Source organism: Cannabis sativa, chromosome 9, assembly GCF_029168945.1.
Source record: "Cannabis sativa cultivar Pink pepper isolate KNU-18-1 chromosome 9, ASM2916894v1, whole genome shotgun sequence".
NCBI lineage: Eukaryota > Viridiplantae > Streptophyta > Magnoliopsida > Rosales > Cannabaceae > Cannabis > Cannabis sativa.
In genome coordinates, this window is record NC_083609.1 from 30594038 (window position 1) to 30602003 (window position 7966).

Sequence of the window (7966 nt, forward strand, 5' to 3'; positions counted from 1 at the left end):
CGGTACTATTGACAAGTAACAGCCTGATCGGTCGAACCGGTCATACTCCGGCTGCTGGTCATACTCCACCCTGTACCGACGTGTTACAGTATCAGCCTGCTCGGTCGAACCAGTCATACTCCGGCTGCTGGTCATACTCCAGCCTGTACCGACGTGATACGTCAAATAGTACGGAACAACCAACCTAAGTATCAGCCTGATCGGTCGAACCGGTCATACTCCGGTTGCTGGTCATACTCCAGCCTATACCGACGTGATACAGTGTCAGCCTAATCGGTCGAACCGGTCATACTCCGGCTGCTGGTCATACTCCAGCCTGTACCGACGTGACACAGTTGGATGGTTCGAAGCCAACATACATATCTAATGTAATCTAACAGGCTTCCTACATGCACGCTAAACATGTAATCTACATATGCATACTGTTATACTAATCTTACCTGGATTCCGAATTCAGGTGTGCCGGTCAACCTCAGTAGAACTATCAGCTCGGCGGATTACAGGCTCCTAAACCGTAAAAATCACAACACCGATAAGTGACACGCCAAATCACAATGGGGACAAAGGTTTTAAAACCAAACTTAACCTACTGAAAATTAATACAAAATACCCCAAACTAGCAGAAAACAAACTGCTTGAAAACCTGAAACTAGCACGAAACGACAAGTTGAGAAACACCGGTTTCTCACCCTACTGCAAAATCCGGGTAACTGGTTTTACAAGCAGTGTAAAACCGGTTAGCCGGTTTTACCCAGAAAAACACCAAAAATCAATTCTCCAACCAAAACGTTTCCAAACTCAACCAAACTTTCCAGACCTGCTAATTAGACCCTAATAAACATTTTCCAAGTGATAAAATAAAGCTTCATGCATAAAATCAAAATCCACCATTAAAGCTCCAAGCTTTGAGTTCAAAACTCAAACTTGGTTAAACAACACTAACTTGCATTCAAATCAATCCCAACCTACTTAAACATGCATAAAATCACCTCTGAAAACTACAGCAAACATCACAAAACAGCAGCAACAGATTTCAACAATTTTCTTTGAAAACCATAGTTTTGAGCCAAAATTCCATACTTGCTTAAAATCAATTAATCATGCTTTAAAAACCTATTCTATTTCACTCATTCAAACATGATTAAACTTCTGAAAACCACACATAAATCCAGCAGCAACAAGAACCAAAAACAAGCATGCAAACTATCATTTTCTTCCAAAAATTGCAAGAAACTAAAAGAGAGTTGCTAGAGCCTTACCTTGAGTTAAAACCACAAAGAATTGCTTGAAAAATCCCTAAATGAAGTTGCAAAATCCATAACCCTAGCTGGGTTCTAAGGGAAAAACGAGAGAGAGAGAGAGTGGTTGAAGAGAGAGAGAGATGAATATCTTTTCAATTTTCTTATTTTTTAGAAAAAAGGATAAAATGGGATAAAATGATGGTTTTATTAAATCATTTCAGCCAAAATAAGCTTTAAAATCTGATTTCTCATTAACATAAAATTCACTAAAAGACAAACATACAAATGGGCCAAAAGACCATTTTGCCCTTTCCACCCTAAAAGGCATAAAAGGGTACTTAGGGGTATTTTGGGAAAACTCTAAATTCCCGACTAATCCCGACATTCCCAATGTCTAAATAAACCGTCCCACTATACTAAAATACTAATTTGTGATTCTGCTGAGCCATACACCGAGTTCCATGTTGCCGGACACCGAAAATGCAAAATTATGAAATTTCACTATATGACATAAAAATGCATTCTGAATTCAAAAATAACAGCATAAATAATTATTTAAATATCTATAAATAATTTTCATAATTAAGCATAATTAACTGCTAATTTCCAAATTAAACTAAGCGGTCTTTACAGACATGTTTCTCGACTACTACATGGCTCAGGCGGCAAATGAGAACCCTGAGGCAACCACGTCCACTTCTCCTATTGTCCAGAGTGTTGAGGCTCCTTCTGCCCAGACCGATCTCCGACCCCTTAAGGCCCAGTTGATCCTCCGACCCCTTCAGACCCAGTTGATCCTTACCAAGAGCCTAGGACTCCTGCTGTCTGATTGCCTTCTCTTTACCATCATTTTTTTTGTATGTATCTGTTCGGCCAGTAGGCCTTCTTTTGAGACAAAGTGACCGACCAAGCGTTCTTTAAACTTGGAATATTATTCTTTTTTTTTTTAATAACTGACTGATCAGGCAGCCTTTAATCTCGGGTTTAAATGCTTTGTTGTCCTTAATGAGTTTTGTTCCCTATCTATGATCGTTATGCAACCGTGTTTGTTTTATTTTTTTACCAAATGCTTTGTATAGGTATAGGTGCCCCAAAGTGACCGAGCAGACTTTTGACTCTTGGTCACTTGTTTTTCACAAGTATGCTTTTGACTCTTGGTCACTTGTTTTTCACAAGTATGTTTTTCACGAGCACACCTTTTGTACGCATTTAATGGTAAATGTATAACTTGATAATAAACTTGACTCAATTTGAATTGAAAGAAACATCTTTATTCATTTGTTGGTCGAGAATATGTTTGTTACCATAATAACTTACATTGGAGCTATTATATTGATCTAGTCTGATCTTTAGCTTAGCATAAACAAAACAAATTGTAAAAAATAAAAATTGTACTTTCATAAGTGGTCACCTGACCTGAGTACTTTGTCATTTTATTCGAACCTTTGGGTGTGGTCTGCCCAGAAGGCCATTCACTTAAGAGTAAATTGTAATATCCAGTTTATATACATATATTGGTATTTGGTATATTAAGTGTGATACAATTAAATTATTATTATTATTATTATTATTATTTTTATTATTATTATTATTATTATTATTATTATTGTTGGTGTTGTTGTTGTTGTGCGTGTGTGATTAGAAAAAAAATGATATATATATATATATATATATTAAATAGTGAGATAAATAAATAGTGAAGCATTAGATTAGTTAGTTAGTTTAAAATTTAAAATTTAAATTTAAATCAGCATAATTTTATCTGATTAGTTAGATATTTATTTTTAAATTTAAACCTATTATACGATATGTTATATACGTATATACTCTATAACCCTAGCAGCCAGATAGTATCGTATTCCCTTATTCTCACCATCTCTCAATTTCCTTTTTTTTTATTCTCTCTATTGAACCAAATCAATTGTTTTAATCTTAAGAGCTTCGGGGTTAGCAATCAACCGATCATCGTTCCGTGTCTTCGAAATCTTCAGGTAAAATTCGTACTTGTTTTTATTTTCGTTTTCAGAGAAATAGGCTTTCATAAAACTATCATATCTCTCTCCCCATAGGTCCGTTTTCAGTGATCTAGGTACCGTTTTAAAGATAATTTAATGATCTATATTTTTTATGAAGAAACTCTTTCCTAATTCTGAGTATTTCGATGTCAAAAAATTCATGTTTTACAGACTGTCGATTTACAGTTTTTTTTAAAATTTCTTTCCGATATTGCCTTAGTAAAAGTGTGATATCTCTCTCGATATCTATTATTTTACAGTGATTCTTGTACTGTTAGAAAGATAATTCAATAATTTATATTTTCTTTGAAGAAACCTTTCCCTAGTTCGGAGTTCTTACCAGTCAAAAGTTAGGATCTTTACTCGGTTATGGTATTTCGTTTTAAGTTTCGTTTCAGAAAAAGTGTCTTCAGTAAAAATTCAATATCTCTCTCAATTTTGATCCATTTTAAAAGATCTTTATCTCGTTTTAAAGCTTAGAAAAATAGCTACATTTTTTATGAAGAAAGTGTTGTCTAGATCGGGGTGTAACTATTTTTAAAACTTTTATTTTTAGGCTGTATTCAGAAATCGGCATGATCCAGGATTTTAAAGAAACTGTTTTGAGAAAACATGCATAACTCCTAGATTATAGCTCCGATTTTGATGATCTTTATACCGTTAGAAAGGTCTTTCAATTAACTAAAAACTTTGTGAACAGTAGAACTTCTAATTCAAACGTTTTATAAGTCAAATTCTAGGCTAAACTTGCTGTACAGTAAGAATAATAAATATATTGAGTTTATCGGTGGACTAAGGGTTTCACTAATTGTTATAGGGCCTAGAAGGTATCGTAGGAGTTAATTACAGCGGAGTTGAGGTAAGGAAAAATAATTATACTTTATACTTGCTTTTTATATGGTTTGAGTATCTAGTATGACTGCTTGAATAAATTGTATTGAAACTGTGGAATGTGATAGTTTCGGTGAAATAGTGTTTTATCGATGAATTGTATATGGCTGTTTAATCATGTTCCAGGTACTTGGAAGTGGTTGGAAACCACACATGTATGGTGATGTGGTAAGTGAGGCAGTGTACGTAAGGGTGCACTGGTTATTGGTACTGCGTTTTGGTTAAGAACGTAAGACACTCAGATTTGTATGGAAGCTGGAGTGTGATTGTGAGTGTGAGTGTGTGGTATTTCAGTATTTGTGTGGCTGCCTCTATTTATACTTATGATTAGGTTGTTGTATGTTTGATGTATATGTTTGTGCTATGATGTGTGAATGCTGGTACATAGTATTGTGTTTTTCCTTACTGGGCTTTGCAGCTCACCCCTTATTTACCCCCTATGTGCAGATAAGTAAGCCTGTAAGTTTTCGGTGACAAGTTGAGTCTGGGCAGCATGGGGTGTATCTCGTGTGATCATGTAACTGCGTGTGGTCTTGGCCATCTTCCGCTGAAAGTTTTTTTTTTTAATTTATTAAACTTATCGAGGATGTTGTCGTTTAAATTTTCTATTACTTTTCCCTAAGTGGTAATACTTTATTTTCAACTGGGTACCCATGTTTTGAAAAGTGTTTTTTTTTTAAATAAAGGCAACATTAGTATCTTAACGCCAGTTTATTTATGGCATCTTATTTTACGTAAGTAAGGGCGTTACAAAATGGTACCAGAGCCACAGTTACATTGATCTTAAATTCACGCGACATACACACCATCGCTGCAAAGGATCAACTTGTCATCTAGTATGTATGCTTTATATATGTTATGTCTTATATGTTAAATTTAGTTTAGTCTTTATCTTTTAATTTTCCTTTAGTTAGCTAGAAGTTTAGGGTATGGTTAATCGAAACAATTAATTGATTCTTCGGAGTTAGAATTTTAGTATAACTCAAACAATTTTCTTATTAGTGTAATTTTTTTTTTATGAGTGAAGATTATTTATTTATTTATTTATTTATTTTACATGGTGAATTGTTGCTTGATGATTTACGTTTTTTTTTTAGTTTATATAATTTAGTGTATAGATATTTCCTTTTTGAGCGAGATACATCTTTGGTTATTTTTCTTATCGATACCATCTCCTTTCTTTTGAAGAACAAGTTAAGGGATTTGATGGAAAACGGTGAACCCAGAAGATCAACCCGCTTGAATGAAAGAGCGGCTGTAAGAGACCGAGCTAGAGGTCGAGGGCGAGGATGTGCTCGCGGTCGAGGCAGGGGAAACCAGCATGTCCCTGCCGAGGCGGTGATCCAGGAGAATCAAAATGCCCCTGTAAATGGACAACAACCAGGTCAAGGTGGGGGTAACCACGAAGTCCCTGCTGGGGTAGTTGGTCAAGAACACCAAAACGCCCCTGTAGTGGTGCCACCACAACAAGAAGATTTGGCGCAAGAAGTTGCTCGTCTCAAGGAAGAAATTAGGAAGCGAGATGAAGAGGCTCACAACCGTCAGGAACAACCCAATCAAGGACAACATCAATTTTTGCCGGTGCAATACATGCCTGTGCCGGAGGGTCGATGGGAACCAATATATGAAAGGTTCCGCAAGCAACACCCACCAAATTTTGAAGGGGGCTCAGATCCAATGGAAGCTGAGGAATGGTTAAGAACAGTGGAAGGTATTGTTGAGTACATGCGGCTCGGTAACGGAGATAGTGTAGCTTGTGCTGCTAGTTTATTGAAAAAGGATGCCCGCATCTGGTGGGATGTTATTAAACAAACACGGGATGTGGCCGCAATGACCTGGGCTGACTTTGTACAAGTTTTTAACAAAAAATACTACAGTGAAGCAATACGCTCAGCTAGAGTTAATGAGTTCACAAACCTGAGGCAGGGTAAGTCTACAGTTACAGAGTATGCTCGCCAATTTGACAGATTAGCAAAGTTTGCCACAGATCTGGTTCCTACTGAGTTTCTGAGGATTCATCGTTTTCATCGAAGGGCTCGACTCCCGAATAAGTCGGGACATAGCGATGTCAGGAGTAAGGGCAACCACGTATGCTGAGGTACTAGAAAAAGCCCTAGAAGCTGAGTTGTGTGAAAGTCGTATACAGAAAGACAATACAGCAGGGTGGGAGGCCAGAAAGGCCAGTAATGGAGGTGGTGATAACAAAAGGACTGCCAAGTAACCAACACAACGAAGCCGACAAGAGAAACAAGATAGGGTCCAATAACTACAAAGGGAAGAAGCCATATGTGGAGTACCCCCTATGCCCAACATGTGGTCGTAAGCATCCGGGAGAATGTCGACTGAAAGGCAAGACTTGTTACAAGTGTGGGCAACCAGGCCACTATAAGAAGGACTGTCCACAAAAAGGTGATCAACTCAAGGATGACAAACTTGTCCCAGCTCGAGTATTTGCACTAACCAGAGGGGAGGCTGAGACTAGTAACACTGTGGTTGCAGGTCAGATTTCTATCTCTGGAAAACTATGTACTGTTTTATTTGATTCTGGAGCTACGCACTCATTTATTGCTTTAAAGATGATAGATAAGTTAGAACTACCGTATGTAAACTTTAGTTATAAGTTCATGACGGAGTTGCCCTCGGGCGAGGTTATGATATCATCTAGAGGAGTGCGGGATGCGCCAATAAGGATTGCAGACAAGGAACTTAGTGGAGATCTGATAGAGCTGGAGATGAGGGATTACGATCTTATCTTGGGTATGGATTGGCTATCACGACATGGAGCAACAATAGACTGCCGAAAGAGGACAGTGACTTTCACCCATGAATCTGGAGAGGCATTCATATTTGAAGGAATCAAAGTCAAGTCAAGCTTACCGCTAGTTACAGCCCTGAAGGCACAAAAGATGATACGTGCGGGATGTCAAGCATACTTGGCCCGCATAGTAGACAAGTCCGGAGAAACCACCCTCGAAGCCGGTAGAATGTCCACATAGTATGTGAATTCCAAGAAGTTTTTCCGGAAGACCTACCAGGGCTACCCCCAGATAGAGAGATAGAATTTGTGATTGAGTTAGCGCCAGGCACAGCACCAATCTCGAGGGCTCCATACCGCATGGCTCCCAATGAATTGAAGGAATTGAAGGCTCAACTACAAGATCTTTTAGACAAGGGGTTCATTAGACCAAGTTACTCACCTTGGGGTGCGCCAGTGTTGTTCGTCAAGAAGAAGGACGGTAGTATGCGGATGTGTATAGACTATCGAGAGCTGAACAAAGTGACTATAAAGAACAAGTATCCCTTGCCTCGCATCGATGATTTGTTTGATCAGTTACAAGGGGCGATCGTCTTTTCAAAGATCGACTTGAGATCTGGGTACCACCAATTGAAAGTCCGAGAGGAAGATATAGCAAAGACGGCATTTCGAACACGGTATGGGCATTATGAATTTCTAGTGATGTCATTTGGGTTAACCAATGCCCCAGCAGCCTTCATGGATTTAATGAATAGAGTATTCAAGGAATATCTTGACAAGTTTGTGGTGGTATTCATTGATGACATACTCATTTATTCAAGGACAATGGAAGAGCATGAGGAGCACTTAAGGCTAACTCTAAGTAGACTCAAAGAGCACCAATTGTACGCCAAATTCAAAAAGTGTGAGTTCTGGTTGGAGAAAGTGGCGTTTCTAGGCCATCTAGTGTCCACAGATGGGGTAGAGGTGGACCTGCGAAAATTGAAGCGAGTGAAGAGGCGGCCAAAACCAAAAACCGCAAGTGAGGTTCGGAGTTTCCTCGGACTAGTGGATATTATAGGAGA

At 38.3% G+C, this 7966-nt stretch overlaps 1 long non-coding RNA gene across 1 annotated transcript; it reads left to right on the top strand.

Annotated features, from left to right (window-relative positions):
• The first annotated feature begins 2889 nt into the window (after nucleotides 1–2889).
• LOC133030789 (uncharacterized) lies at nucleotides 2890–4791 on the top strand. The gene is made up of 2 exons (XR_009684337.1): nucleotides 2890–3232; nucleotides 4074–4791. It is a non-coding gene; the product is annotated as an uncharacterized LOC133030789 (long non-coding RNA).
• The last annotated feature ends 3175 nt before the right edge of the window (nucleotides 4792–7966 follow it).